Genomic DNA, 15,733 nt, shown 5'->3' with positions numbered 1-15,733 from the left:
GTTGGTAGTCCTGCAATATAGTGCATCTAATCATTATCAACAATACAAAAACTGATTCTGTAGTTTGTATGATTTCATTTGAGTGGTCCCACATGCCCTTATAATGGAAAACGTTTTAGGCTAGTATTTTTTCAAATGCATATTACTCCTTCATTTCTTATGCTATTTTCACCAAACGGCAGCAAATGACAAACATGGGAGAATAAGGTCTTTCAAAACAGAAGGCACATGTAAAGGAAGATTGAAGGATACGGGAACACACCTGGAGGATATTTAAGAGGCTGGATCAGCACACCGTATCAGTGCCAGTGTCTCCATGTGAGCATAAGGGTCAGTTCTCCTTACCTTCCATGGTGAGGAGGAAGAAGACATCATCTCCCTTTATGAACTCTCTGGTCCTCAGTTGTTCATGGCTGATTAATGTAAACCCATATCCAGGGCCACGGTAATACGATGTCCCGTTTTCATCAGTGACAAGACTCCCGACTTTGCGAGGGTCATCCCAGAACAGCTGGGAGCTGCTGTCCACTGAGTGAGTGACACACACAGTCATGTGGCAAAAGTTAAAGAAATGTCAAAATGTGGGTGTTGGGCACTTTCCCTCTCAATGTGAACCAGCGTAAGACACACTTGTGGGAGGTATCGTTTTAGACTGTTATCAGCTTATAGTACACTTCAATATACTTTTACTGTACGTCACTGCATGTTTTTTTCGTACTGGAAGTCCAGAACACCTACAGCCCCAGGTATTACATCTGATGCAGGATTTGATGCAGCCAGAAATCTGTATCTGCAGGAACACGAGGAGCTACAGGGAGTCTGGTGTGCAGAGAACTGAGGACCACCCAGCTGACTGTAGCGGTCTCAGCCCACTGCACATTTTTCACTTTGATCACTTTCATTTGATACATGTATTTCACATTTGCATGTTCTAATTTGTGTTCTCCCCCTCCAGTTCCCATGCAGCGCAATATTTTTATTGGATAATTATAACCCTGTGTCGCCAGTTATGGAGAGCGGAAAAAATAAGATATGCGGTTTAAATTCCTCACTGCTGATTAACACAAATAAACAATGTATATTTAAAATAGTCTGGTTGCTCTTTCCCACAACGCTGCATCCCTCATTTGCACCCCGCAGCAGTTCGGCCGAGGTCCCGGGTGCTACATGACTTACCTGTAAGCTGTCCTTTTGATTACTAGTTGAATTGTGTCCCACTCCCCCCTCCCTCTTGTGGGAACTCCTAGCTACAGCCAGCAGGAGAATTAACAGGACTGGAAGACAGTTTAGGATGCATCTTCCAATCTATGGGGATATATATGACTGAGCATGATTCACTATTTTCTACCCTAATAATGCATTTGACCATTTTTAGAACTCACCTCTAATTAGATTAAACTAGATTAAAGAAGTTGAATTGAACCAATATAAAACTCACCCGCAGGCATCTCATTGTCAGTCGTGGCACTCCTCTGGCTGTTCATCTGCATGCGAATGTCAGGGTTTTGGTCCATCAATAACATTGTCACTTGTCTCCAAGCACAGGGCCACTGCAGACGGTCATCGTTTTCCCAGGAGGTGAGGTGGAAGAACACACACAGGAAACCTGGACATCCTGTACCATTGACAGACAGACTGATCTGAAATGTGTATCCCTCACTGGACTGGAATCGTTGACTAAAAATTGGGGATTCGGGTTCAGCAGTCTCTAAAAGCCGAGTGAAGTTCCTGATGTGCTAGGTGTGGGTGGGGCACTGTGTCTCAGAGAGGTTAACATCATCGATGGAGAGGCCACCGCTTGAATTTCCTGCTCCTTTTCTGCCCTCAACGATGACTCGGAACGGCTTGGTTGCATTCAAGGGGATGTGATGCAGCTGCCAGGAAACTGAAATTTTAAATAATATAAATAATTCACTGCATCACAGTTATGTGATACAAGTAGGGCTGCAACTAACTATTATTTTGATAATCGCTTAATCAGCGATTATTTTTCGATTAATCAATTAATCGGATAAATCAACTAAATAAAACCCTGAATCATTTATGTGTAAAAGTGTACTTTAAAAGTGCAAAAGCCACATTGAGTTTTATATTATAAATATAAAAATTAAATAAAATACAAACGTTTGTCCACAGTTTTAAGCAGCAAAACTTTAAATATCCAAAATATAAATAGCCACAACTTGAGTTTTAAAAATAAAATCCTCACATTATAAAAAATAAATAAAACTCAACAGTTTGTCCAGTTTTTAAACAGTAAAACTTTAAATATCCAAATTATAAATAAGCAAAACCAAAACAAAATATTGAGTTGTACTCGTATAAACTTCACATTATGAAATTAGGACAGAAACATGTTTGTAATAATATATTAAGCAGCAGAATTTGTTGAAATATCAAAATTATAAATAGTAAACAAACAAATGGTATTGTTTGATACAGAGGTTGAATGCAGAAGAAATGGGAAACTGTTACTGTTCAGTGTTGTTCATGCAAACATGTTTCTTATTCACGCTTATAAAACTTTTGAATTGGAATGCAAAAATGTCAGCATGTCCAAATGCTCCGGGCTGAGGCTGGCTCTCTTTTTGCAATCTATGAGGCTGGCTCTTTTTTTGCAATCTGTTACCTGCGGCAGAGAACAGATGCTCAGATGGTGTTGAGGTGCTTGGGATACACAAGTAGGATTACCTAATTTTGCTAAGGTGGGATATTTATCCTTATTATCTCTCCACCAATCCGAAGGATTTTCTTCCTCCGCTAGGGGCCTCTCAACAAAGTAAGCTAGGACTTCATTTCTTATTTGAGTGTTGAGGTTCTCCTCAGCTTTCTCCTCTCTGCTCTCTTCCTCACTGCTGCCTCCAAACTCAAGGAGTCAAGCAAAGATGTTATTATTATTATTATTATTATTATTATTATTATTAGTAGTAGTAGTAGTAGTAGTATTATTATTATTATTATTATTATTATTGTTATTTCTTGGCAGACGCCCTTATCCAGGGCGACTTACAACATAAGTGCAAACAAAGTGCAAAAATACAGTGAAGTACAAGGCATCAATCATTACAAATTCAATTTAGCTAAAACTGTGATTCGAAATAATACATTTTACAATTACTATGGCATTTTACATGTTGAAGATTCAGCTGCTGTTCTTATGGCTGAGGTGGTCATTTGCTGCTGTTGCACCATCTCCCTTCTTGCTGTAAGTGCTTCAGTTTGCACTGTAGCTTGAAGTTATAATTTGCTCAGGTGACAGAAATGATTGATGAGTCAGATAGAGTTGCAGTACCAGGTCACCTCTGTTCAATCAGTCTGTTAATCATATAGAATGTACTGTTCCATCTTGTACTTACATCCTGAACAAGCTCATGCTCAGGTGTGCCGATTTGTTTCTGATTATCTTTCAGCTTGCTGCAGGCTTGCTCACTTTTTTGAAATGCTCTACAAGACATCTTGCAGCTCCAACAGCTCTTGTAATGCTTGTGTTCTTTAATGCAGCATTAATCACCAACTGCAAGTTGTGGCCAGTGCAGCGTATACTGGTCCACCCATTTTTCTGCATCAGTAATTATGCAGCAGCCACAATGTTAGCACCATTGTCATGTACGATGGCACTAATTTTCTCAGAAGGGACTTCAAATTTGACTGCTACTTCTTCCAACCACTCAACCACTGCAATGTTGATTGAGGTATGTCTGTCTTCGAGTGGCATGGTGGTAAGGCAGACAGACGTCATCTTCCAGTCATTCCCAATGTAATGGCATGTAATGCCAAGGTAAGCTTCAGTGGCAACACTTGTCAATATATATGTAGTTAAAGCCATTCTGCTGTTGGTGGTGTTTATAGCACACTTAATTCTTTGGAATGCCTCCAGGTACTTCCTCTCCATCAATTTTGTGAAGTGGTTCCTTGAGAGAAGAATGTATCCTGGGTTGAGTATGCTGACTATTTTTTTGAATCCTTCAACTTCCACCATTGACATTGGCCGCATGTCAGTTACCAACATATTCAGGATGGCATCTGTTACAATGGTTGCTTGTTGAGGAGTGCAGATTTCTCCTCTGAATAAATTCACTCATGGTGAGCTGTTTCTTTATGAAATAAAAAAACAGCATTTGAGTATGCATGGAGAAGCAATTTATATGTTAATTAATATTTGCATTGTTTTTAATGATAATTGCTGATGGCAAGTCGACAACCATGATTAATATAAAAAATCTAAATTATAAATAATAAATACAACATATTATGTTTTAACATTTTTTGTTACATTTTTTTTACAGACATGTTGTTCAGATGTGAAGATAAACCAATATATAATTAATTTAATTTTGAATAAGAATTAAAGGATATATAGATAAATTAAGTATTGAAAGACTGAAAACAAGCGTGTGAACGTAGTAGAGCCGCAGTAGATCGCTTTTGAAAAACATAAAAGTTAATTGTAGTAGATAATGTAGTAGCAAGCTAACAGGCTTGATAAGTGCATAACCATTCGCAGAAAACCACTACAGTAATTAAAAAAACAATCTTGTAGTGCTGCTGTTATTAACTGCATTTAGATTTAGTGCTTCACTTTGTTCACACCGTTTTAATTTAATCTATTTCTGTGTAGCGCTATTTTAATCCATCACTATGTTGCGAGTGAGCGGATTACGCAACCTGATGCTCGAGACAAAATAGATCTAGTAAATAGCTAAATAGCTATTGAGTCTTAAAGAAACTTGACCCTTGGAAACGAACAGACGGCTCACTTACCTGTGGGTGGTTCGAGGGGTGGCTACTGCCTGACGAGACAGAAGTTAAGTAACTATATCACTCTGGTGTATCATTTGACTTTGTAGTTTTGTTATGTATAGGAGAGCAAGATGCTCCTGAATCTGCTGCTGCTTTTTGTGTATGTTTCTATATTGTGAAGATTAGTTTTAGATTTTTCTACTCATTTACTAGCGCCTTTATTATTTTGCTTTCTTCCTTTTGGGAAGGTTATTTTAGCTTTTATTGTGCCCCAATTATTAAAGTTTTTTTTTGTTAGGTTTTATTCATGATTATTGTTCGGTTATCTTCCCTGTTTGCTATTAGCTATTAGCTATTAGTCTTTGTGTCCTGTGCAACTGAGACCCAACCTGTAAATAAAAATCATTATTATCACTTACCTCCTGCTGTTGTGTCTGGGGGTCTGATCGAGTTTGCCCAGGGGGGAATATAAATAGGGGGTTTGTGAGTTCCTCTCTCACTCAACAGCTGAGGTGGCATAGTTGGTCATGTGTTCACACTGAAAGGTGTGTAAGGTGTGATTTCTCTTATTATTGGTTTGCTTGTTTTATAGTTTTTCACTAATAGTTTGATTGTTTAATTACTTTATTTTCTGCATGAGCCAAATTGTCTATATTGTGCACCTGCACCTAATCAATTGAAGCCCCACTACTGGCCCGTGGCTCCTATTATCTGGACTCCACCCCTCTTCTCAGAGAGAGCCCTGAAGTTACAAAGCGGGGCAGAGAGATTAGAGTAGAGAGGACATTGTCAGGGAAAGACGTGGAGAAAGAACGAAAGAGCGAGTCTGCGATAGAGGCAATGCTGGCATCAGTGCTGGTGCCTTGCTGCACGCCTGCAACCGAGAGAGCAGCCAGGAGCGCCTGCAGATGGAGCTTAGGTTTTAGTTAGCATAGGGTTTATTTTGTTTGTTTCTTTGAAAATTAGATTAGAATAGGGATTTAGTTTTAGTATGGACTTAAGGATTTTTCTAGCTAGTATTATTCACTTTAGTTTTAGAAAAGTTTCATTGATAGCTGTCTTGACCATTTTGTCCTCATTTGTGGGAATAAATATGATTGATTTTTAATTGGTTCATATGGTGGCTTTCTGGGAGACTGGTCAGGGTCTAACCTGCATGGGGAATGTAGCAGGGTGATGAGAGGTTCTCCCTCCTCACCATAAAGAATAAAGGGGAGTGGTGTAGTCAAGGGAAATGGTAAAAGATGTTTTTTAACTTATAGCGTAACTTTTATATGTAAAACAAAACTATTGTGCTTATGAATTGAATTATGATTAGTTCAGTTACAAAAGTTGTCAATACATTGTGATTTTTCACATTTATGCAACCCTGATTATCTGATAAAGGAAGCACTGCCCAAGGGGGAGGGGTTTCTGCACACTGCTGTAGGAACCTGATCGTAACGTCACTATCAAAGTTGTCATTGACCCCTGCGCTCGTCACTCAGAACAGGTCCCTTCCCACATCCTGTTCCATAAAACATGACATTAGTGCAGGTTCATCCTCTTTTGCCTGGAGCCAAGACTCCTGTGCGACTTTGCAACCCTTGGGCAGTGTAGTTACTGTATAACCAAGCTGTCGCAAGGGAGGAGGCTGCGAGCTGATAAGGGAGCCTGCCCCAAGGTGACCAGACAGTAACCTCAGGGGCCCTGTAGGGCCGCATCTGAGCTGCCCAGGAGCGTTTACCGTAGTCACGCTCTTACTGTCTTACTCTAACTGTCTAGAATTAGCATATACAAGGCAGGGCTGCAGAGGTCAACTCATATGCCCTACGCACACAATAGCAAGGCCGGCAGCTCTACTAGTGCAGATAGGAGCCACCAGATACACTTTGAGCATGGATGGGACCAGGGCAAGTCCCAACAATTTCTGTAGAAATTGCAACAGGACCACGATGGGGCAATTAATTGGGTCTTGACCGCCCTCTTTGCACCAGGTGCTAAATGTCCGCCAGTGGTAGGAATACTGCGACCTCATAGAGGGAGCTCTCACTGACTGAATAGTGACAGACCCCAGGCAATCAATCACTCCCGCTCAGGGGCCAGGCCCAGAGCTGGAGGAGGCCTGGATTGGGGTGATAAAGCATGCCCTGCACCTGGGACAACAAGTCCGCTCTCATTGGGAGCTGCCAAGGCTCTCCATGGAGGAGGGCAATCAGGTCTGCAAACCAGAATCTGCGAGGCCACCGAGGGGCTATCAGCAGAACTGTTGCTCGTTCTCTCCTGACTTCCTCCAGGACCACCGGGAGAAGGGGGAATGGTGGGAACTCGTAAAGGAGACAGCGCGGCCACGTTACAAAATTCAAGAAAGTATTATATTACTGAAAAGGAAAGTGAAATGATACCAATAGATGTAGTTCCAGCCTCCAAATGCTAGGGTGTGATAGCGCTATATCCACACAGTACGCAAGAATGGAGTACACTCACCTTGGTCTAAACTTTATAGATGAAAGATCAGGGTGACTGTCAAGACTGAAAACAGGAGACAATTCTTCACACAGAGAGTAGTCACAATCTGGAAACACTCCCCAGCTATGTGGTAGAAGCTGAAAGTTTGGGAACATTTAAAAATAGACTGGATAGGACTCCACAGCTCTCTGGATGACCTGTCCTGTCCCGTGGGAGCAGGAGGGGTGTCCATGCTCAACGAAGGAGGTGGGATGGGAGCAACCAACTCCTCCTCCATGAGCTCCGCCTCCAGCTCTGAGTCCTCATGAGGACTTCGGGTCCCGGGTCTGTTTAACATTGTGTGTAATACCCGAGTGACGCGATGACTTTACCAATTGACGATTGGCTCTTTTATTTAGAAGGCAGGACTTATTCCGCCATATCGGTGTTTGACAGATGACGTTAACCGAAGTGCATTATTGGCGTCGGAGTGATTTCTGAGATATTGTGGTTGGAGTTCGTTCGCTTTGTATCTAAAATCTATGGCAGACACATCTCAGAGCACAATGACATCAGATTAGTCATGCTAACATCAGCGCCGTGGCACTGAACCAGCAGTTATTATAGTTCAAAAGGGCAAACAGTGAGTCATCGTATTATGCGAGATACAAAAAATTACAAAGCTGCAAAAGTTGCGTTTTTCCTCTGCCACCGTGACAGCAAGTGGACTCTTGAACTGAAATAATGAGTGGATTATATGCACTTTCAATCAACATGGATGTTATTTTACCAACTTTCTTGACAAGGAGGATGGACTGTATGCTTCACAGTCAGGTACAGGAGAGGAGCAACTAACGTTACATTAGGTAAGACACAAAGTTTATTTTCACAACTTATAAATTAATTTAGTGATTAGCTGTGGGATCTATGTGTCCCGGTCCTGGTCGGGTCCAGATTTCAAATAATAGTCAGTTCCGGGTAGCACATTTCCAGGTCTCTTCAGGTTCGGGCACATATATTTGAACCCATGAAGACCTCTAGTTTATATACACAGGGGCACCGCAACACCAACCACACGCAACCTTGCTGTTTGCAGACTGAACACTGTGTATACCAGGCACCAGGTGCTGGATACAAGCACTGCATAGGCCTGTAGTCTTAATCACACCATGTGATAACCAGAGGAAACCCACACAGACACAGGGAGAACATGCATACTCCACACAGACAGACACCCTGAGCTGAGACTTGAACCCAGGCCCCCTGGAGCTCTGAGGCAGCAGCACTAACCACTGCACCACTGTGCTGCCCTAGACTATATACCTACCTACCTAATGTATCAGTTCACAACACATCCCCAGTTGCCCACTAGATGTTGCCATCATCCTTCCTTAGCAGTCACTTCTCCCAGCTTCCTTCATTCAATCCACATTCCTGAACACCATGTGCAAATACTCATTCACCCTCTGCTCCCATTCGCCCTGCACCTCCCAGTGTGGTTAATTGCTTCCCTCTGCTCCACATATAAACCCCTCACTCACTGCAATGTTTTGTCAGTGTTAATTATGATTACAAGCAGTCTCTGTGTGCTGTGTATAACCTTTGAATCATCAACTGCCGGCTTTTCCCCACCCAACCACAACTTTGGACTTCCCGTTTGCCCAATTGCCCGACCCTTGCCTGTGACCACATCTTTGCCTTACCTTGATTGCCCTGTTCTGCCCGTATGTGTCCCACATCTGTCTGACCACCCTCACCACGCACTGCAACTGGGTCCCCCTGTTCCTGTGTCCTGCGGTCTGTGACACCTAACATCATTAACATAATAATAATAATATTATATTTGCTGATGGTACTGCAAGACACAATCTTTAATTTGAATATGATTATTAAAAAATACATAAGGAAATAATTACCCTTATTGCTAAATTATTGAATGAATAGCATTATTATTGTGTTAGGTAGGTAGGTTAACTAGCTTTATATTGGCACATTTATTCCTTTTCCATGGTAGGAAGAGGGTCTCCAGCAGAAAACAGTTCAGTGCTTAAGCACTCTTGTGAGGCTAGTGTGGAGAAAATTATTTGAAGGGCTCAGACTAATGTCAGGTTGAAAGAGGAAGAAAGGAAAGAACATTGTGTATGTGCAATCATCTTATGATTATGCCTGATGTGCAAGCTCATAAAATGCTAAACTGCACACTTGTTTCAGTTCCTGTTTATTCACAAACTTCTTTTGACCCTCCAACCATGTTGACTAACTTTGTGTTTTCCAAATAAGGAACCACTATACGATCCATATAAGGAGATATTTTTCTTAGCCACACTTGTGTACAGGGGCGTTGCTAGACTTCAGGATTTAGGGGGGCTATGAAACGATTTCTGGGGTTGCTGAGAGAAAACATTTTTCGAGATCCGGGATGCCCAGACCTAATGATACCACTGCTTGTGTAAGTTCCTATACAATCTGCCTGCCTCTGCCTTCGAGCAGATATTTTTTTCTCTCCAGCATGCTGAATTAAGCGTATTGACTCCTTTGAACCCAGATCTGATGTGAAGCCTTGTTTCTTCGACACTAGATTGGAAAATCTGGTGATACATTAATTCATGCAGTAGTTTATTAATTAGATACCATTAACAAATTACATTTCATGACTTGTTGATGCATTAGTTACTGACTTGTTAATCTTAACTGACATATTAGTTAATGTCTGATAAGGGGTACTTACATATAAGTGTTACCTGTTAAACTCTTACCTGTGACCCTCACCATGAGCCTCAGAGTCCCGTTAGCGTGAGCCGAGTCATACTCTCTGATCCAGACATTCAACTGGTCGTCCACACTCCCGCTGTGGTCCAGGTTACTGGACCTTGGAGGGAACTGTATAATGTGCTAAATTGGAGTGGATGTTTTGGTGTAGACACATTAGAACAGGCTAATAGAATAACAAGATGAAGAAGAAGGTTAAGAAGAAGTAGAAGAAGATAAAAATGATGAAGAGAAAGAGTAAGAAAAAGTCTTGCCTAATGGCTTGAAGATATTTTATCCAGAAGTCTGTCAATGACTGGCAGTGGATTGTCCAGCTGGACTGGATTCCCAATTTCTTTCTCTCCTTGATTCACTACAGATCTCTACTACAGAACAGAAATACACATACGGTTTGACCCCAGGTAGGTGTGATCAGACAGAGGTTCTCCAGGGGCTTGTGTCACAAGCTGCCAGTCCGCATTGTCCCCTGCACCTTGAATCATGTCACAGATACTGTCCTACTCAACACTGCACTGGTCCAGAAAGGTGAGTGAGGAATCTAGAAAGACAGAAACGCAATGCATTGGAGATAATGACAGGAAAATCAAACATTGCATGGTTAATAAAAGCTTGTTACAAACAATGACCTTCTGTACCTTTCTTGTCCTAGATAACATTGTCATGTTTGATTATATCTGCAACAGAACATGTTTATTTGCTTACCTGATATTGTATATTGCTCTATATAGCATACACTGGTGAAAAAGGCAGTACCATATCAGTAGATTAATTTCCTGCCTTGTTTTAAACAGGGTCCACCTACTGCTTCTGTAGAGCTTGTAGAGTTTCACAATGTCCTGCTTGCTGAGGTCCAATTGCTGGCCCATGATGTTAGTGAACTTTGGGTCTTTGGCGATCATGGTTGGCAGGCTTCCGTTGCTGAAGACAGTCTTGTGATCTTGTGTGAGTTGTAGTCATATGACACATTCAGGGTGTCACTTTCGTTTTGCTTATCAAAGTTGTGCTCTTGACCTGGAGAGGACGGACAGAAAGGTGGTTAGAGGTGGTTGTTTGGGCCCATCTTCCTTGTAGCTGATTCTTGATAACCCACACTGCAACTCAGGACCCAGAACATAGCTGCGCAGTGGGACCCACACATAGGCTCTCTTTTCAAAAGCTGCCTGTCACCAGCAAAATGAGATGGTTATCAGGAGATGGCAAGAAAGGTCAGTGATGAGAGGTTCTTTGGCCCATCTTGCTTAATCCAAATCTAAACCAACCCAAAATTACAGCAGGACTCTTGTTGAACACTCAAGAGTGACTACACCAATGCTCCTTCTTTACAAAAGCTACCTTTATACAGTAAGCTGAGATGGTTTACCAATCATATTTTATTTCACAAGAAATGTCAACAGTACCTGGCATAATCTGATCCCACATGATAGTGACGTAGTCGTCACGGTCTGCTCTAGTATGTTCATGCCAGAACCCCAGAGCATGAAGTAACTCATGTTCAATCATGGGAATGCTGTCACAGTACTGTCCAATAGAAAGATCTTGTTTTCCCGTCCATTGATTCCCAACGTAAGACCAACATCTGCAGGAGAACAGAACAGTGAAGCTCTGTACAGACTCTGCTGACAGCAGACCCTTGCAGTTACTGTAGTCAAGCCGAGTCAGTACAGCATAAAGGACTCATTTGTTGGGTTTACATGCTGGTGAAAAGCCAGGACAGTAGAGGATTAAGCATGGCTTGTCCTAAGGTGCTACAGCTGGGATACAATAGTAGAGTGTGCTGATTAATTTAACCATTCCTTCTATAGACCTTTATATTCATGAGATCACATAAGTGGTGCACAGGTATGCATGTGCAGCATTAATAATTAATCAGTTTCTGTTGGTATTAATTTCAGAACCTGATACAATTACGTGAACCCCTGTTTACATTGATGTTGTAATGTTTGATGCCTTGTTCTTAATTGTATTCTTGCACTTTGTATTGCACTTATATTGTAAGTCGCCCTGGGTAAAGGCATCTCCCAAGAAATAAAAATATTAATAATAATAATAATAATAATAGAATATACCTACTCTATCTCCCTTAATTTGAATATATTACAATAATACTACTAATAATAATAAAAACACTATATCACTGTCTCAATGTCAATCTCTCCAACTTCACTGACTTTCTATACTCCTATGCTATATGCATGCACACCTTGTTAATTCTGGATTCTTTGATTGGATGGAAAACATGTTGTAAAGTTAAACACTGAACTTGTCCACATGCAATTACTCATTCTGTACAATATACACTCACCTAAAGGATTATTAGGAACACCTGTTCAATTTCTCATTAATGCAATTATCTAACCAACCAATCACATGGCAGTTGCTTCAATGCATTTAGGGGTGTGGTCCTGGTCAAGACAATCTCCTGAACTCCAAACTGAATGTCTGAATGGGAAAGAAAGGTGATTTAAGCAATTTTGAGCGTGGCATGGTTGTTGGTGCCAGACGGGCCGGTCTGAGTATTTCACAATCTGCTCAGTTACTGGGATTTTCACGCACAACCATTTCTAGGGTTTACAAAGAATGGTGTGAAAAGGGAAAAACATCCAGTATGCGGCAGTGCTGTGGGCGAAAATGCCTTGTTGATGCTAGAGGTCAGAGGAGAATGGGCCGACTGATTCAAGCTGATAGAAGAGCAACTTTGACTGAAATAACCACTCGTTACAACCGAGGTATGCAGCAAAGCATTTGTGAAGCCACAACACATACAACCTTGAGGCGGATGGGCTACAACAGCAGAAGACCCCACCGGGTACCACTCATCTCCACTACAAATAGGAAAAAGAGGCTACAATTTGCACAAGCTCACCAAAATTGGACAGTTGAAGACTGGAAAAATGTTGCCTGGTCTGATGAGTCTCGATTTCTGTTGAGACATTCAGATGGTAGAGTCAGAATTTGGCGTAAACAGAATGAGAACATGGATCCATCATGCCTTGTTACCATTGTGCAGGCTGGTGGTGGTGGTGTAATGGTGTGGGGGATGTTTTCTTGGCACACTTTAGGCCCCTTAGTGCCAATTGGGCATCGTTTAAATGCCACGGCCTACCTGAGCATTGTTTCTGACCATGTCCATCCCTTTATGACCACCATGTACCCATCCTCTGATGGCTACTTCCAGCAGGATAATGCACCATGTCACAAAGGTCGAATCATTTCAAATTGGTTTCTTGAACATGACAATGAGTTCACTGTACTAAACTGGCCCCCACAGTCACCAGATCTCAACCCAATAGAGCATCTTTGGGATGTGGTGGAACGGGAGCTTCGTGCCCTGGATGTGCATCCCACAAATGTCCATCAACTGCAAGATGCTATCCTATCAATATGGGCCAACATTTCTAAAGAATGCTTTCAGCACCTTGTTGAATCAATGCCACGTAGAATTAAGGCAGTTCTGAAGGCGAAAGGGGGTCAAACACAGTATTAGTATGGTGTTCCTAATAATCCTTTAGGTGAGTGTATAGTCAAAGCTGTATGAGATGTGATCATCTTACCCGCTGCCTTTAAAGAGTGAAATGTAGTTGGGTTCTCCCTCCCAGGGCTTGAAGTCTGTGGATTTAGGCAGCCTCAGTTGCTTCTCTCTCTTCATGTAATCCCAGACAGGCTTGATGATGTTGAGATCAGGGCTCTGTGTGGGCCTTGCCATCACTTCCAGGAATCCTTGTTCTTCTTTATGCTGAAGATAGTTCTTACTGACTTTCGCTGTATGCTTGGGGTCATTGTCATGCTACAGAATAAATTTGGGGCCAATCAGATGGTATTGCATGATGGATAAGTATCTGCCTGTACTTCTCAGCATTGAGGAGACTAAGCCCTGCACGGGCCTCAAATCCAAGCCCCAGCCCAGCCCTGGCCCGAGATGCTCAGGCTCCAGTTGGATTGTCCAACCGCTGATCACTCGTGTCGGCACTTCTAGTGTTAATAGTTAGCTCTGATAGAGCTGGCAGTAAGGAGTTCAAAGATTTTAGACTCTGGCCAAACATTTGACCAAGAAAATGCCAGCTGTGGTATTTAGTGGCTTATTGTTTGACAAGATTTTTCTTCCTCCAGCCTCTGGCTAAACCCACCATCATGTAGCATAATTTGAATTCACAATGTCAAGTGAGTAGATAGTAGTAGTAGAGCTTCTGATATGGGCCAGGCCAGATGAGCAGCATTGGGCAGCACAGCTAGGGAATTTTACATTCGATATTAAACATAGACCTGGAAAGAGAACTCAAAATACTGACATTCTATCTCATCTCCCAGGAGAAGGGGGCGCAAGCGGCCTGGGCCAGGTGCAAGTGGAGGTCGAGACCAGACCCAAAGGGGTGCCTAGCAATTGGGCAGATGCCTCGGGTGAGGAATCACCTATTGAGGAGTTTCCCTGGACAAAGTGGCAACAGCAGGACCCAGTGCTTATGTATATTAGTATCTTTATATATCATTTTCTTGTTATTATTTCTGTTCGGTTTGGTTTTAGGATTTTAGGGTGTCCAGAGCTATTAAAGGTATTTCAGTTAGTTTTAGTATTAATATACTGTATTTATATATCCTGTGTAACATGCTCCTCACACGATTAAAACAAGGTAACTTATTTGTGTTTTACCCCTAGCACCTATAGGTGGTGACACTAATTATCAATGATTCTATGAGTTTATGAATATAAATCCTACATAAAGAAATCTCACTTTTCCCGTTTGTTGGTTTATGTCATTTTATTTTGAATTCTATGGAAACAATCATTGAAAAAATGTGTTTAACAACAGTTAAAGCAAAAACACAACAGTAAATTATTTACAAGACGAGCTGTAGTAACAGTGCTGTATTATAGTGTTTGTATATGTGTTGTAATGGCAAGCTATACTAAAAACTGTAATAGGATGCTATAGTAAATATGCTGGTCATAATAGGTGGCTATGGGACTATTTACAGTACAAAAGAAGGCTATAAAGGGACAGCCAGTGCCTGGACATCACACCTTCCCATAAAGGAGCTGGAAAAGAAACAAGGGAAATTAATGAATATCATTCAGAAAGACTGTGAACAGACAATCTCAGACACCACCATCTGGAAGACGGCTGAGAGGAGCAATGTGCATGGTTATGTTGATAAAAGTTAATATCTGTCCCCCCGGCCTGAGCAGCACTGGGATGGCTGATTAGAAAAGGATTTGGACACAGGATTACAGTGCATAGTGGGGCGTGGGAAACACAAAGGTGGATAGATAACAAGAGTACACTTAACATTAGCTAAACTGAGCAAACTGGTGGTCAGAATTATTGGTGCGGCTGAGTGTCTCAATCGCTGAAAGCCAACGTATAGATTACAGGTTGGGTCCCATAGTCCAGACAGACTCCAATCTGGGCCCTATACAATGCTGGCTGTAATCTGGGCTCTTTAGTCTAGACAGCACTGGCTACAATCTGGGAGTCTAATTTGCTTCAAAGACAAACAACTTCTGACCAGGCAGTTCTCCAGGTTGCCATTGGCCTTTATTGTTGTCAAGGTACCTGGATTGAATCTAAACAGAAACTAAATCTCACCTGCTGCTAAACTTCTCAATTTCTACTGTCCCCATCACCATCACTGTGTGGGCTCAGCGGTCCTGGGCATGATAAAAGTGTCTGACTATGTTGGAGCTGCACAATGTCTACAAGAGAGAAATGGTTCAGGATTGAGTCCTCGCTGTATTCAGAAGTACTGCTGTGCATGTGACAGCGATCCTTGCTGGAGGTTTACATTAGGAGGTAGGAGAAAT

The 15,733-nt window shown here is 41.8% G+C and overlaps 1 pseudogene; it reads right to left on the bottom strand.

Annotated features, from left to right (window-relative positions):
• Window positions 1–331: 331 nt before the first annotated feature.
• Window positions 332–13,639, bottom strand: LOC136772078 (meprin A subunit beta-like; annotated as a pseudogene).
• Window positions 13,640–15,733: the final 2,094 nt, after the last annotated feature.

This window comes from Amia ocellicauda, chromosome 15 (assembly GCF_036373705.1).
Source record: "Amia ocellicauda isolate fAmiCal2 chromosome 15, fAmiCal2.hap1, whole genome shotgun sequence".
In the NCBI taxonomy this organism is placed as follows: domain Eukaryota; kingdom Metazoa; phylum Chordata; class Actinopteri; order Amiiformes; family Amiidae; genus Amia; species Amia ocellicauda.
Note: the sequence above shows the minus strand (reverse complement) of the source record. Positions and strands in the feature narration are given on the sequence as shown.